At 36.5% G+C, this 17,938-nt stretch overlaps 1 long non-coding RNA gene across 1 annotated transcript in view; it reads right to left on the minus strand.

The window, feature by feature from the left end:
- The window catches only part of LOC127172802 (uncharacterized), a 49,864-nt gene that overhangs the window by 11,468 nt on the left and 20,458 nt on the right, over positions 1 to 17,938 (minus strand). Inside the window, exons 9-10 of the long non-coding RNA XR_007828676.1 lie at positions 17,432 to 17,492; positions 17,134 to 17,244 (exon numbers count right to left, since the gene is read on the minus strand). This is a non-coding gene — a long non-coding RNA (uncharacterized LOC127172802). The remainder of the gene's footprint in view (positions 1 to 17,133; positions 17,245 to 17,431; positions 17,493 to 17,938) is intronic.

The raw sequence follows: 17,938 nt of genomic DNA on the forward strand, positions 1-17,938 counted from the left end.
TACTTTTTGCTAGTTATCGAACAGAAAAGCCATTCTGGACTTTAAATGTAAGACTGCCTTACATTCTCACACTTTCTTTCTTTTTTTTTTTGTCTCTCTCTTGCAAAAGCAAGCGACACAAAAAGATGGTGACAGGCACTTCCCCGTTCCCACAGTTCCCTGAGCTCTCGTTAAAATGGCCCTCTGCAAAGCCACCAGTGGAATTACAGCAGAACTGCACAGTCTCTGACATGGACCTTTTTTTCTAAGCATGGTCAAACAATGGAGAGAAAGAGAGAGAGAACGAACTAGATAAATTAAATCATGGGTGAAAATAAGAGAGGTAAACAAACATAAAAGACAAAAATATAAGACACAGAGAGGTTAAAGGAGACATCGGATGCCAATTTTCCACAAGTTGGTATGATTCTTTAGCGTCTTCATGAAATGTCTGCAACATACTCTTTTTACCTCCTCAAAAACAGCTCTGTTCACAGTGACCCGTTTCAAGTGCATGTCTCTTTATATGCTAATGAGCTACTGCTCACCCCGCCCCTCTCTTCTGTGTTTTTGTATATTTGGTGGCGCGTTACCATCCAAAATAAAACAAATCCACTGCGTCCTCAGTGGCTCTGATGTCGAGAGGAAAAGAAAACTCTTAAGTTCACTTTTACATCCAACTACAAAACACCTGCATTGCTCACACTCTTAAAAACAAAAGGTGCTTTAAAAGGTTCTTCACAGTGATGCCATAGAAGAACCATTTTATGTTCCATAAAGAACCATTCAGTCAAAGGTTCTTTAAAGAACCATCTCTTAGAATTAAAATCCGAAGAACCTTCTTTCACCACAGAGAACCTTTTGTGAAACAGAAAGGTTCTTCAGATGTTAAAGGTTCTTTATGGAACTATTTAAACAAAAAAGGTTCTTCTATGGCATCGTTAAGCACCTTTATGTTTAAGAGTGTACAAAACATTTTTTTGCTACAGCTGCTCGAGTGAGGAGAAAATGGCAGACAGCGTACAACTGGCTGAGGGCAGAAATATGCTAATACGAGACTACGTCGACAGTCGTGGGCGGGTCATGAGCAGTATAACATCATATTACTCAAAAAAATCAAAACGGCTTCATAATTGAGACTGTTTCTTGTTTTTTTTTTTTGTGATAAATGAGAAAGTATCAAGTAGACAACAAACTGTAGCTTTAGAAAGAAATATTTTATTTGATTCAACATAGAATTTATTACACCTAAACATATGGAACATAAAAGAAGCTAAATTGAGAAACATCAGTATTTTTTGTTCATACAATGAAAGACATTGTTAACCAAAACAGTTTTGTTACCAACAGTCTTCAAAATACCTTCTTTCATGTTGCAAAAAAAAAAAAAAAGGTTTGAAACCACATGAGGGTCATGAGGGTAAGTAAATGATGACAGATTTTTTATTTCATTTATTCATTTATTTATTTATTTTTTGTGAACTATCCCTAATGTTTTTTTTTTTGTTTTTTTTTGATAAAATGATACCCTAAATAAGAGACTAAATCTGCCAGCAGGTGGTGGTAAATGTCTTTATGAGTCATTCACTCATTTGATTTGTTCAAACGGCTGATTCAATCAGGAATTAAGTAAATGGCTCTTTTTATGAATGGGCTTTTGAATCATTGGTTCTCACGATTCATTCAAAACGTGGATTAATTTAGAAACTAAACACCGCTGTGTTGCTCGGAGACACACAACAATTCTGCTATGGCTTCAAAGGTAGTATGTTCTCTGAAAAATTGAGCAAAATCACATAATATTGTGTTTAAAATATAACACAATATAAACTTTTTATTTACTGAACTGTTGTATAAAATCACATTTAAGCTTGTGATAGATCAGGACAAAATCAGCACTCGTGTCATATTGCTTTTGCAAATAATCTCATTATTTACTCGCCCTTATGTTGTTTCAAACCTGGATGAACACAAAAAGATACATTTAGCAAGATATTCACAATGCTGTTTTATATATAATGAAAATTAATGGGCTTAAGAAGGTCTGCCAATGTTCAAAAATGTCAAAGTACCACATAAATAGTCCATACTGCAAGTCTAAATTTATACAAGATTAAATCTTATACAAGATTAAAGTTATTCATTCACATGTTCAAATATGGTGCATCTTGACATGTCATGTCATTGGTTCTCATGAGTCTTGTAACCAATCATGGAGCAGTCAATTCAGTATTATTGTATTTATTTATATTTTGAATTTTGTTTTTAATCATTTTAATTTTATTTCAGCTTTATTAAAAAAAAAAAGATTTTTTTTTTTTTTATCCCTTTAAGAGAGGAAAATTGGAGAGAAAAGTGGCAGACGGCGGCAAGGACACCAAAAGCAGAAGAGTAAGAGCGTAGAGGGGGAAGATTTCATCACGTAATAAGATCAAATTCATTAGACCTTTTATTTTATCTAGAAACAATCCCAGAGAGCGACTGGCAATTAACTGTCTTATTATACCCTATTAATTAAAAAGATATCTTATAGGGACATCTCACTGCGTTTTTTCAGTAAACCTTATTTGTAAGTCATGGTTCGTACAAACACAGAGATAAAGGACAAAAAGTGCATAACGAGAAAGGGGCTGCATGTTAAAGGTTCCACAAGAGTGCACAGATTTATCAAAGCAATATGAGTGTAGTTACGCCCACTGCGTGGCTCGCATTAATCGCTAACTTTTTTCTCTGAGTGATACATATCTTGTTTGACCTTAGATAGCAGATGCTCAACAATTACATATGCCTTTTTTGTTTAAGCCTGGGATTTTATTTAACTTTCCTGAGAAATGTTTTTGTGATCTCGTCTTTCAGGTGTGCTGTGTGGGTTTGCCTTTCACACATGATTGATGGTTGAATTTAAACCGCTGATGCCCACCTGAGGACATTGGCTCCTCTCATAATGTGATTCCCCTGAAGTGTAAAGCGTCGCTATTCAGGCGCATTGCAATTCCGGCACTGTCTGCTGATTCTTTGGGCAAGTCAGGCAAATATTAGTCTGTAATTATGTGCAAAAGACAATAAGCGACAGCGTTGGCATTGAAATTCAAATACACACAGACACAAACATACACGTACACACATTAGTCTTTGTGTGCCTTTCAACTTTGAAACTTTAAATTACACTAATAAGTATTAGGTTTTCAAAATTAGTGGCCACAGAAGCCATTACGCCAGAGAAAATTAGATAAAAACCAACCTGCATTCAAAGTAATGTAGCATATAATGCCTGTATATTACACACTGCCTCATAACAGCAAGACGCAGATGAGCAAAGTCAGCCTGCTAGCGTGTTGTCATTCCCTGTGAAAGCCCGCACAAAAACACCAATCAAAAAAGTGTCAAGTTCAGCCAATGACAGTAAAGTGCATGTTATGCAAAATGCATGAATAATTGAAAGTTCTATGCATGAAAGCCCACAACATCCATTCTTCTCTGAATGCTGAATGAAGCTATACATCAAAGGAGTGATATAAATTAGAAAATGTTGACAGCTAAACAAAAAACAAAATAAAAATAAATTCACCTGGTGAGACGCGACTCTGCAATAGCATTCAGACAACGGATAGTGTGGTAGTCAGTATTTCAGTCTGGATGGAGTCGTTTCCTGAATATATTTTAGGTCGGATCATTGACTAAATTACACTTCTAGCGGTTAGCATTCTCAGTAAGACATTTTTATGCTAAAAAAAAGAGTGCTCATATTCAGAGCCAGGGATAGGATGGAATACTTAAGGGAACATTTTATAGAGGGTTTGGGTTTGTCACTTAACAGTACTAAACATAACACTGCTAAAATGAGTGCTAGATGGCAGTAGTACTTTTGAGGTAAACACAAGGCTTATTCCGCTCAGGAAGCGAAAAGTAGCCTAGATGAACTTGAATCTTACTTCTTTGTTTACAGAGGCAATGTGGACGTTTACATGTTCGCGCATCTCATGTGGATCAATACTGAATGTAATCAGATATGCACACAACATACAGGTCAAAAGTTTACATACACCTTGCAGAATCTGCTAAATCTTAATTATTTTACCAAAATAAGAGGGATCATACAAAATGCATATTATTTTTTTGTTTTTTTTACTGACCTGAATAAGATATTTCACATTAAAGATATTCACATATTGTCAAGCAGAGAAAATAACAGGTGAATTTATAAAAATGACCCCGTTCAAAAGTTTATATCCTAATACTGTGTTGTTACCTGAATGATCTTTTTTCTTTTTTGTTTAGACATAGATGTTCATGAGTCCCTTGTTTTCTTAAACAATTAAACTGCCCACTGTTATTCAGAAAAATCCTTCAGGTCCCACAAATTATTTCAAAAGTTTTCACCCTAGGCTCTTAATGCATAATTAAGCGTTTGAACCTTCTGTATTAGTTGCATCCCTCTTTTTTTCCTTGCAGATTCTGCAAGGTGTATGTAAACTTTTGATCTCAACTGTATGTACACCGAACAAGCCACCAGAACACTGGTGCATTGTTTTTGCCACATGATCTTTCAATGGTTAGTTCAGCAAGTTTTGTCACACCAATAGCCAATTTCAGAAAATTGTGAATTGAGACAAACGTGTTTGGAAACTAGCGTCACAAAGCCAAAGATGCATTAAAGTCAGAGTTGGAAAGGTGGAGAGTCAATCTGTGGTGTAAACTCTGATTTATACGCTGTCATCTAAGCAGGTGGGTTCATACCAACATATTGTGTTTGCGCTCTGCTGTGACAAAATTACGTTTACACATTTGGACCTTAATGGTGATAAAGCTGGTGTTACCTAGTCATGTGTTCAACATGTCTGATAGCATTACCAGTCTACTGACTGGTACATTGAACCTCCATTTTGGAGAAATCTGTATTGCAACTAATGTATGGATGCCCATTTCATTGCTCAGAGTAAAAATATTTTAGAGATAAAACTTAAAAAGTTTAATTGCAGCTGTATGCCAGGAATGGTATTCCAAATATAACAGTTATGACTTATTTTCTTGATAAACTCCATTTAAACCTATTTTTTTACAGCATTTTGCAGATTTTGACAGATATTGTAGACCTCATTTGGTGCATTTATAATAACAGAGTGCATTAGTGCCTGTCCACTTTTTCAGTGGCATTGGTTCCAGAAGTTTTTTTTCCATTAGAGATTTTTTAAAAAATTACAGATTTAAAAAAAAACAAAAAAAAACTCCACATTTGCTTTGACTTTTTTCCTCCATAACCATGTTAGCATGCTTTGAAGCTGACAACAAGGTACTCTACTGGACAAGGATCTTACAGAGCCTGCCTTTAGCAGAGCTTGATAATTGACGCATAAACCGCTGTCACAAAGTATGCGACATTTGCAGCGCAACACTGCGATTAGACAAGTCCAGCATTCACATCAGTTTGATGGATGAAGTCTCTGTATGGTCTCGCTCAATAGCCAGCCTTTACATAACCCGAATTCTCAGCGAGGAGCCTGTCAAATGTACATGCTTGAGTTTTCTCCAACCATTATATTTCCATCGCCGGTTAAAGCTGATGTGTGTTGATCTCAAGACCTTGGCTGACAGTATTTAGAGGCCTTTTTGCAGCACATGTTGTCATGAGATGTGAAAACCCTGCATATGATGAAATCTACTGGGACTTAAAAAGCTCAGTGGTGTTGTTAAATTGCACCAGCGCTGGAATCCATACAGCATAATTGTATGCTGTTGATACTGTTTTGTGATACCACAATGTAATGTTTGGAGATTATGGATGTGCAGTAACGACCATCTAATGGGATACAGTAATTCATTACTGTAAAACTATATTGTCTCTGATCTCATTTGAGAAATGTCTCATTTAAGCGTTCGTCATGAAAAATGGTATGTATTTTCCTGTTCTGTGTTAACAGCATGGTTTCGTGAGGCGTGCTGAATGAACGGCAGTGTTGCGCACATCAGCAGGAGGAAGCCACATGTTTATAAACGCATGCTGTGATCTTTGCATGATGGGTATTCACGGATGCACCGCTTGTCTCATCTCTCTCTCTGTCTCGCTGCAGTGCGCTTTCAGAGAATTATAGTTCTACGAATTTCTCTCTCATGGTGTTCCTTTTATCTTCTCATGTCCTACATACAGGGTATGTTTGTTTTGATTTAATGAATTTTATGATGGATAGTACACGAATGTTTTTTTTTTTTCAGTTGTTGTGTTCAAACAGCTGATAAACATCTGCAAAAAAGCAGTTTTATATACATTCTAAATTATAAACATCCTAATGACATTTTCTAAATGTTTATTTACCATTTTTTGGGAAACTTTTGAGTAATGTATTTTAGATGAGCAAACACTCTTAAAAATCTTCCATATGAAAACGATTCAGAAAAAGAACAATTTTAATGAAAGATTACAAAGACAAAAAAATAATAGCTATAGCTATAATAGCCATAAAATAAATATTATAAAGTGTACATTTAAATTGGAACTTGCAGCACAAAAAAACACCTCATATACATATATGACAGTTGTCACAGACTGATTCAGCTGAGTTGAGGAATTGCTTTGACCAATTCAAACTAAACTCAACAACAATTCTGACCAGAAGAAAAGAATCGATTCAAAAGAATAATTTTTCCCGCTGGAATTGGACATCACTTCTGCTGATTCTCAACATCTGAGAGAGGACGTCAAAGAAGCCAAAGAAGTTGAATTCAAAGAAGTCAACAAAGTTGAAGAAGTTGTCGTTGAAGTCAAAGTCAAGGTCAAATAAGTCATCTAAGAAGACGTAAAAAGGATTTGAAGTTGAAGAAGCTGTTAGAGTCAAAGTCAAGAAACTTGAAGTTTAGAAAGATGACGAAGAAGGTGAAATCGAGGAAAGACATCAGAGAACGTTGTACACACATTTTAGTTTTTTGAAATTTTGTCAAGCGAGATGTAACATATTCAAGTTTCACAACTACTACTTAAAAAATACTGATTAAAAAAACTAGGTGGAAACTGCAGCCAAAAAAAAAAAAAAAACACCATATACATATATGGCAGTTGTCACAGACCGATTTAGCTGAGCTAAGGAATTGCTTTGATCGATTCAACTTAATTCAACAACGATTCTGACCAGAAGAAAAGAACCAATTCAGTAATTTTTTCCCAAACTGGAATCTGAGAGAATAAGAAGTCAAAGAAGTTGACTTCAAAGAAGTCAACAAAATTAAAGAAGTCGTGGTTGAAGTCAAAGTCAAAGAAGAATAAGACGTCAAAGTCAAAGAAGAATAAGATGTCAAAGTCAAGGTCAAAGAATTGTCTAAGAAGGTGAAGAAGAAGTCAAAGTCAAAAAAGAAGTCGTCTAAGAAGGTAAAGAGGTCGAAGTTCAAAAAAAAGTTGTCTAAGTAGATGAAAAAGAAGAATTCAAAAAAGTCAAATTTGTTGAAGTCAAAGTCGAGGAAGTCGAAAAAATTTAGAAAGATGTTGAAGAAATTGAAAAAGTCAAAGAAAGACATCAGAGAATGTTGTACACACATTTTAGTTTTGAAATTTTGTCAAGAGAGATGTAACTTATTCAAATTTCACAGCACTACTATAAAAATACTGACTAAAAAAAGGTGTACATTTAAATTGGAAAATGCAGCCAAAAAAAAAACCCATAAAATACATATACATATATGGCAGTTGTCTCAGACTGATTCAGCTGAGTTGAGGAATTAATCGATTTTGATCGATTCAAACTCAACTCAACAACGATGCTGACCAGAAGAAAAGAACTGATTCAAAAGAGGTTTTTTTCCTGAACTGGACATCACTTGTTCTGCTAAATCTAAACATCTGAGAGAAGTAGTAGTCAAAGACGCCAAAGAAGTTGAATTCGAAGAAGTCAACAAAGTTAAAGTTATCATTGAATTCAAAGTCGAAAAAGAATAAGACATGAAAATCAAGGTCAAAGAAGCCATCTAAGAAGGTGAATAAGTTGAAGTCAAAAAATAAGTCTAAAAAAACAGAATTCAAAAAAGTTGGTGAAGTTAAAGTCAAGGAAACTGAAGAAGTTTAGAAAGATGTTGAAAGAAGCTGAAGAAAGACATCAGAGACTAAGAGCTCACAAAACAAGGAACATGCATGAGTAAAATGCATATGGTCAATTCTGATTTGATGCTCACTTTAAAGCAGGGGTCACCAAACTTGATCCTGGAGGGCCGGTGTCCTGCAGAGTTTAGCTCTAACTTGCCTCAACACACCTGCCGGGAAGTTTCAAGTATACTGAAACCTTGATTAGCTGGTTCAGGTGTGTTTGATTAAGGTTGGAGCTAAACTCTGTAGGACACTGGCCCTCCAGGACCGAGTGCGGTGACCCCTGCTTTAAAGGATTAGTTCACTTCCAGAATAAAAATTTCCTGATAATTTACTCATGTCTTTCTTTCTTCAGTGGAAAAGAAATGAAGATTTCCGAGGAAAACATTCCAGGATTTAAAACATAAAAAATGTATATACTTTTAACTACAAATGCTCATTTTGCACTAGCTCGACGTCACACATTACATAGTCACGGTGGAAAGGTCATGTGTGACGTAGGCTGAAATACTGTCTCTGTGTTTACAACGCGAACATGCAAAGAAAGTCAAACAAAAAAGGTAAAACAACAATGTCGGATGATTTCAAAGTTAGAAAATAAAATAAGATAGAGTTTTTCGCCCTGCCCTACCCTACCTTTTTGAACCGGAGTACACAGACGAAGAACTAACCACGTGTGACCTTTCCAGTGTGATTATATAATGTGAGATGTAGATGTGCAACTCATTGATGCCCATTAAAATCCACTATATGCAGAAAAATCCTGTAATGTTTTCTTAAAAACCTTAATTTATTTTCGGCTGAAGAAAGAATGAAGTGAACATCTTGGATGACATGGCGGTGAATAAATTATCAGGAAATTTTTATTCTGGAAGTGAACTAATACTTTAACACCTGAATCTCAAACTTGTTCCTACACTTTCTCTTTCATCAGTAAACTTCTTTTTCCTTCAACCAACATGCCCTTCTTATCTCTTCCACACATATTTACCCCTTTTCCCCATATCTCTCTTTTACGCAATACATGTGTCTAATAATAGTACAAATGTTTTACAGACCCATACGTAATCAGGCTGTCAGAGAAAATGGTGTTTCAAGAGGAAAACAGAACGAGAAGCATCAGCATCAGCAGTCACCGTGGTAACAGGTAACACAGGGCTCATTCCCTCTAACTCCATCCATCTTCAACAGGCACACACAGCGGGCTCATACTCTGTCTGTGTGTGTGAGCTCTAATGGTAATGGTGATGTGTGTGAGGGTGTGTATGATTCACACTCTCTCAGATGCTGTGGAGATTGGAGACCAGGCTCTCAGGAGCCACCAGATTAAAGCATCCACTACCACCCAACACACATTTAAGCAGGATGCAGCATCCATTTCACACACACGGCATCGCACTTCAGAGTTGCACAACAAGAAAACTGCAATCTGATTTTTCTGAAGAAAACAGTGGAGCATTGTCCTTGATGAGAGGATTGTTTGATACAAATGTGGGGGGAAAGAGCTTGTGAGAACCTAAAATATGGGTCTGTCTCATTCAGATGCCTACTTCAGTACACAGACCAGTGAAGACAGCAATTTCTAGGTTATTTCTTGTCATTAGAATTGGAGAACAGTATATTTCATAATGGCAATTTTTGGACTCAAAATTGGACTTTCTGTGGTTTTTAGTCCATGTTGATTAACTTTGATGTTACTAATATGATGTTACTAATACACCCCTGAACACTGACAAAATTCGTATTGCATTCAAAATGTATTCTCCTCAAGGACAAAAATATTGTACAAACACTTGATAAACCAATTTTAGAAAGCAGTTTTACATATATGTATATGAATAAATAAGCTTTCCATTGATGTATGGTTTGCTAGGATAGGACAATATTTGGCAGAGATACAACTATTTGAAAGTTTGAGGGTGCAAAAAAATCAAAATATTGAGAAAATCACCTTTAAAGTTGTCCAAATGAAGTTCTGAGCAATGCATATTACTAATCAAAAATCAAGTTTTGATATATTTAAGGTTGGAAATTTACAAAATATCTTCATGGGACATGATCTTTACTTAATATCCAAATTATTTTTGGCATAAAAGAAAAATCGATAATTTTGACCCACACAATGTAATTTGGGCTATTGGTTTTGTTGTCCAGAGTCACATATTCTAAATCATACATCTCAAAGACATTTTCTAAATGTCTACATAACATGCAGAAAACATTTTACAAATTTGCATGAAAGAGACAAATAAATGGTAATGATGAACAGACCTTCGCTATGTCGCGCCCACAACTTCCTGTTTCAACAAGAAATACATTAACACAGGCAAAGGAAACTCTGCTCATCAAGAATTTTGAAATATCATACTACTTTTCAGCTGGGGTGACCATATAATTTAACCTTGCCTTACATTCAAAACAGCCTAAAATGTTTGGGTTTTGGCTTAATTTCCCTACTGACTGTTCTCTGTAGATCCCACCTTCTTGCACGCCACAATTGGTCAATTATGTACAATACCTGCATGCTATCAGTCAAACTATTATTTTTAGTCATTACTTTCAGCAAATATGACAACAACAGGAAAACAGCCAAAACCAAAACATTTTAGGCAAACATGTGATGAAGACATATAGGTGCATCTCAATAAATTAGAATGTCATGGAAAAGTTCATTTATTTCAGTAATTCAACTCAAAGTGTGAAACTCATGTATTAAATAAATTCAGTGCACACAGACTGAAGTAGTTTAAGTCTTTGGTTCTTTTAATTGTGATGATTTTGGCTCACATTTAACAAAAATCCAACAAATTAGAATACTTCATAAGACCAATAAAAAAAAAACATTTTAGTGAATTGTTGGCCTTCTGGAAAGTATGTTCATTTACTGTATATGTACTCAATACTTGAAAACGAAATCAGCATCTTTAAAAAGCTGGTCAGCAGAAGGAAGCATGAAGTGCTCTAAAATTTCTTGGTAAATGGGTGCAGTGACTTTGGTTTTCAAAAAAACACAGTGGACAAACACCAGCAGATGACATTGCATCCCAAATCATCACAGACTGTGGAAACTTAACACTGGACTTCAAGCAACTTGGGCTATAAGCTTCTCAACCCTTCCTCCAGACTCTAGGACCTTGGTTTCCAAATGAAATACATTTCTCATCTGAAAAGAGGACTTTGGATCACAGTCCATTTCTTCTTCTCCTTAGCCCAGGTAAGATGCCTCTGCGGTTCAGGAGTGGCTTAACAAGAGGAATACGACAACTGTATCCAAATTCCTTGACACGTCTGTGTGTGGTGGCTCTTGATGCCTTGACCCCAGCCTCGGTCCATTCCTTGTGAAGTTCACCCAAATTCTTGAATCGATTTTGCTGGACAAGCCTCTCAAGGCTGCGGTTCTCTCGGTTGGTTGTGCATCTTTTTCTTCCACATTTTTTCCTTCCACTCAACTTGCCATTAACATGCCTGGATACAGCACTCTGTGAACAGCCAGCTACTTTGGCAATGAATGTTTGTGGCTTACCCTCCTTGTGAAGGGTGTCAATGATTGTCTTCTGGACAACTGTCAGATCAGCAGTCTTCCCCATGATTGTGTAGCCTAGTGAACCAAACTGAGAGACCATTTTGAAGGCTCAGGAAACCTTTGCAGGTGTTTTGAGTTGATTAGCTGATTGGCAAGTCACCATATTCTAGTTTGTTGAGATGATTTGTGAATTGGTGGGTTTTTGTTAAATGTGAGCCAAAATAATCACAATTAAAAGAACCAAAGACTTAAAGTACTTCAGTCTGTGTGCATTGAATTTATTTAATAAACGGCTTTCACAATTTGAGTTGAATTACTGAAATAAATGAATTTTTCCATGACATTCTATTTTATTGATATGCACCTGTATGGTCACACTAGTTTCTCCTGTTTATAATCATACGGTCTGGCAGAAATAAGAGTATGCTAGTATGCAATTCTGAATTCAGCCAGGGTCATTAACAGCAACAATGAAGATGGATAATGTAACAAAACAAATCTTACAAGACGGTTATCAGTCACGGTCTTACACAGCTAGAATTTAATATGCAACCTCATAATTGTGGCACAGGTAATTGAATCATCAGTGTTCCTATGTTTAGTGTATCAAGACCCTTGCTAGTGAATAAATACACTGACTGGCATCATAGGGCACTAGGGATTGTAATGAGACACACCCTCTGTGTTTAAGTTTAGTTGTGGTGAATACCAATTCTGTTGGCTTTTATTACTCCAAGTGTCTAGTATTTCCTGTCGCTCTTCTCATAAATAAAAATCTTATTTAGCAAGAAAGAGCATTTTGCCTCTCACAGAGACTGTTTTTCTCTTTCTTTTTTGCGTCTACCACTCTCTCACTGTGACAAGTGAGTGATATGGTTATCTGAACAAACCCCAACAGCGACGTGTCAGACAGACACGACACGCAACAAACACGGAAAAGCGGCTGATGAGAAAAAAACACAGAGGGATGAGTAGTTTACAGTTTTGACATAAAATCTTAAGAAGTTTATAGCCAAAAACTGAGGCAATTATTTTTTATCATATGTGACTGGGTGCCACGGAAATGAGCCTGGAATTATGTAAATAAAATGCAGATTAAAAAATAACAATCAGACATGATAAGTGCATGAATTATTGCCCTGTACGCTAATGGATTCTGTTTGCAACCCCCTCTACATACTCTGCTTGTATTTATCTACAGAGATGTGCGCTTAATTGCTTTAGCCGCTAGCAAGAGTTAGCAGGCACATAAATAGACGCATGCAGAAACTAATGGAAACGTCATATTAGCTGAATAATTACTTCATAAACAAAACAGCCCCCATCCAGTCATAGGATCACTGAACCACCACTGGCCTAAATTTCAGTAGACTGTTGTATTAACTCCGGTCTAATATAAACACTCTTTACGGGATTTAAGCTGATAGATCTTCGCCTGAGCGCAATAACTGGACTCTCAAACAGACAAGCCACAAAAAAACCCTTCGAGCAGAAGAAAATCCAGCCAGGGAAAGATCCTTACATCAATAGGTCAAGGAACACTGCGGTATAAATACACCATTATGGCACATCAGATCTGATTCTGCCGGATTAATCTGACAGATAAGGACGCCGCTAATATTCACTCTCGGTAACTTAAGATTTTAAAAGCTCGTGTGGAGTCGACGCCATGCTAGGCGCTCAGATGGGACTAATCTACATCAACGTGGTAAATGAGGACTTTAGCCTTGGTTAATAGGAAAAAGAACCAAGCGTGGGTTACAGTGACTGAGTGAATCTTTCATCTTAATGATGGCTAGTTCAACCTTCCCTCACACGCCCCAGGAAACGTGATTTCTTGTTGCGCTCGGAGGTACGAGAAGCCCATCAGAGTGGCTGTGGAGTGGACACTCTTCAGCCTAGATCTCTCCTATTGTTTTAATGACTCGACCCTTGCCAATTCCTAGACGTTTTCGGGCCCATTTTCTGCCCGACGCACAGCCCAAGTCACACACGTAAAACGAGGCGACACTCAGGACTGGATTTGCGAGCATGACTCATCGAGAACTCTTCTGCCGTGACATTCTAACACGGACAGTTGTGTACTCGCCGTAGCGCAGACGAAGTGGTCATTTTTGTCCAATTTTGCACTGACCCCCTCAACAGCCAAACGAGAAAAAGATTGAGTGAGCAGTGGGGGAAAAAAAGACCGATAAGTGGCTGTGGGCTTGGGGCGAGCAGAAGGGTGGGAGGCGTCTGACAAACAGAGCATTTATGAACCTCAGTGTCCTCAGGAGAGACCACCTGAACACAAAGTTATACAACGAAGTGGTCAATGGCTCATTTAAGACCGGAGCTTTGACAGGAGATAATGTTGTTTTTGTCCCTGTCGCTGCTGTTGTTCAAGTAAAGATCCGAGGCGACTCGCATCGACGCTGTAGGAAAAACCGAGGGTGCTCTTTTATCCTCGATCCAATAGCTTACCTACGCAAGCATGTATTCGGTACATCTGACCATTATTGCTAAATGCAAAATGTTTTTGTAAAATAGCCTCGGCTTGAAGTCCTTTGAGAGCCTGTGAAAGAGCGAGGAACAACGTGCCGCTTCTCCGATTTTGCCATGACTCACTCTCTCTAAAGAAAGGAGGAAATGTAATTGAGACTGTCAGATCATCAGTCCCAGAGAAATACGATTCAGAGAGAGAGTTATATTAAAGAGTTTTGTTTTTTCCCTCACTTTAACTTTTTGTTGCCCTTTTGCTTTTTGATATACACACAGGAGGGAAGAGGCTGGGAAAAAAAAAACAGGAGAGAATAACAAAATACAAAGGAAAAGGAGAGGATAGAGATGGCAACGGGAAAGATGAAAGCAGACGCCGTAATGCTAGAAATCGAATGTGGGAATGAAAGAGGCAGGAAACCCAGCAGAGATTCTGATAGTGATTTTTTAATTAACACAGCCTCGTACAGCTGAGAGACTGATTCAGTTCTGCTCTCTCCAGCCCCACATTCAGAACAAGGCACACCTGCTCAGCATGGGATGAGAAAGAGGAAGTGACAAAAATGACAAGAAATTGAGTGAAGAAGAGAATGATGGAGCAGATATCAACAAAAAGATAGGCAAACACTCAAACTCCTACTCCTGTTATAGACAAAAAAGGTAACCACTGTAGTTAAAATTCCAACACACATTTGAATGAATAAATAACCTATATATACCTATAATGTATTTAAACAAAAAATGAAGTCAAAAGTTTACATACACCTTGTACAACATGCAAAATGTTAGTTATTTTACCAACGTAAGAGGAATCATACAAAATGTATATTATTTTTAATTTAGTACTGACCTGAATAAGATATTTCACATAAAATACGTTTACATATAAACCACAAGAGAAATACATTAAGAACCAGGGGGTGAGCATTTTTGGAATTTGTAGATCAGGGTAAATTTAACTTATTTAGTATTCTGGAAAACATGTATTGTTGTATTGTCTGTAGGTTCTGAAGGCCAGTACTAAATGAAAAAAAATATGATATTTAGGCAAAATAAGAAAAAAGTACACATCCTCATTTTGTTCAAAAATGTACACCCCGTGGCTCTTAAAGGAGAAGTCCACTTCCAGAACAAAAATTTACAGATAATGTACTCACCCCCCTGTCATCCACGATGTTCATGTCTTTATTTCTTCAGTCGTAAAGAAATTATGTTTTTTAAAGAAAACATTTCAGGTTCAAAATGCAGTTTAAATGCGGCTTCAAACGTTCCCAGATGCGGTTGTAAATTATCCCAGCCGAGAAAGAAGGCTCTTATCTAGCGAAACGATTGGTTATTTTCATAAAAATAATACAATTAATATATTTTTTATTGTCAAATGCTCATCTTGTCTTACTCTCCCTGAACTTTGTTTTTTTCTGGTTCATGACAGTTAGGGTACGTCGAAAACCTCCCATCTCATGATCTCCCTCAACTTTAAAATCATCCTATATCGTTGTTTTACCTTTTTTGTTAAGGTGTGTTTGATCTTCTTTGCATGTTCACTTTGCAAAGACTGGGTCGGTACTTCTGCAGTGAGAAAATACGATTGGAGTTTTTCGACATACCCTAACTGACTTGAACCAGAATATACAGAGTTCCGGCAGAGCAAGACAAGACGAGCATTTGAGATAAAAAAAAAAAAAGTATTTAAATTGTATTTTTTTTAATGGTAATAACCAATCGTTTCGCTGGATAAGACCCTTCTTCCTCGGCTGGGATCGTTTACAACCGCGTTTGGGAACGTATGAAGCCGCATTTAAACTGCATTTTGGAAGTTCAAACTCGGGGCACCATAACAGCCCATTACATGGAGAAAAATCCTGAAATGTTTTCCTCAAAAAACTATTTCTTTACGACTGAAGAAAGAAAGACATGAACATCTTGGATGACAAGGGGGTGAGTACATTATCTGTAAATTTTTGTTCTGGAAGTGGACTTCTCCTTTAATGCATCGTTTTTCCTTTGGAAGCATCAGTGAACGTTTGAACCTTCTGTAATGATTCCCTCAGGTGTCATCAGTGTGAAAAGATGGATCTCAAAATCATACAGCCATTGCTGGAAAGGGTTCAAATACACAAAAATGCTGAAAACCAAAGAATCTGTGGGATCTGAAGGACTTTCCTGAAGAACAGTGGACAGTTTAACTGTTCAGGACAAACAAGGGAGTCATGAACAACTATCACTAAACCAAAAACACTGTGGATCATTCAGGTAACAACACAGTATTAAGAATCAAGTGTATGTAAACTTTTGAACGGGGTCATTTTTATAAATTCAACTATTATTTTTTCATGTAAATGTCTTTTACGTGAAATATCTTATTCAAGTCAGTACTAAATAAAAAAGTAACATGCATTTTGCAGATTCTGCAAGGTGTATGTAAACTTCTGACTTCAACTGTATTTACATGTTTCAAACACTACGATGATTTAAAAAAAAAAATATATATATATATATATACATATATATATATATCAAATTAAAATACAGATAATATTTTTTTCCGCCTAACAGTTATGCACAAAATACCTAATGCAATTAAAAATAGGAAAATAAGAAAATGCATAAAAATTGTCTTTATTTTAATTAAGCAAAATATATTTTCTTATTTATTTCGTTTGATTTTGGGGTGAAATGTTATGAGCAAAGAGTCTGTGAAGGGTGCAGAGTATAATTCTCTCATATACACAAGGTCTAGTACACTCTACATAAAGCAAAGCGCCAGCCACTTTATTTACATTACATTTACATTTTGTGCATTTGGCAGACGCTTTTATCTAAAGTGACAGTGCATTAAAAGGCAAACATTTTTATCATACATTGCCTGGGAATTAAACTGATGACCCTGCTTTTGCTATCACCATATTCTACTGTTTCAGCTCCAGCAATGTTAGCAAAGCTATTTTAATTGGTATATTACATATAAATGAAAAAAGTGTTTGCAAATTAAATCATGAAGATGCATCATGTAGGATCATGAGACTATAAACAGCAAATTACCTTTAAGTATATACCTCGTTGAAACAAACAGTAAATTTGTACTCACTTTCAGACTTGGAGTTGTACGTTTTTAACAGCTGTTTGGACTCTCATTCTGACGGCACCCATTCACTGCAGAGGTAAATTGGTAATGGTGGTGGTAAATTTCTCCAAATCTCTTCAAATGAAGAACAAAGTCATTAACATCTTAAATGGCTTTTAGGTGACATTTTCAGCAAATATTCATTTTTGGGTGAATAATTGCTTTTAAAAGGCTTTTGTGAGCAATTCAGTTGCTCATTTTCACTTCTTATGAATACAAAAAAGACCACAAAAATGGCTTTTAGAAATCACCCCATGCTTACCACAGTAAAAAGCTCTGTGTTCCACCATTCCACTCTCAGACTGCTTGCTCTCTCTGTCTTCCTATTAAGTCAAGCGCCACAAATATTACATTAATTACACTTTATTTAGATGCACTGGTACATTCCATTAGGAAACAAATTTGTTTTTAGATCTTAGGGGGCACTGAAATTTGTGCAGTGCTCGAATTAAACATCCCAATGTATTAGTGCAAAAACGCATTACAGATAATAACAAACTTCATTGCGGGGCGTTCGAGATAAAGAGAAGTCAAAGAGAAAGAATGAGCCTGTCGTGCCGAAAAGGCTGTTAAATCAAAATATGTCAGGCCATATAAAGTCTAATTTAGTTCACTCTTGGCCTCTGTCCTCTTCTTTTCCCAGAATAATATTGCGTTAAGCAAATAGGTACGTGTAATTTGACCTCTCATTTCAAAGCCTGCCCTAAACCATTGCGTCTTTCAGTCTTTAAAAGAAACTTTCCTTGATCTGAGAACTACTTTGTGAATT

Source organism: Labeo rohita, chromosome 11 (genome assembly GCF_022985175.1).
Source record: "Labeo rohita strain BAU-BD-2019 chromosome 11, IGBB_LRoh.1.0, whole genome shotgun sequence".
NCBI lineage: Eukaryota > Metazoa > Chordata > Actinopteri > Cypriniformes > Cyprinidae > Labeo > Labeo rohita.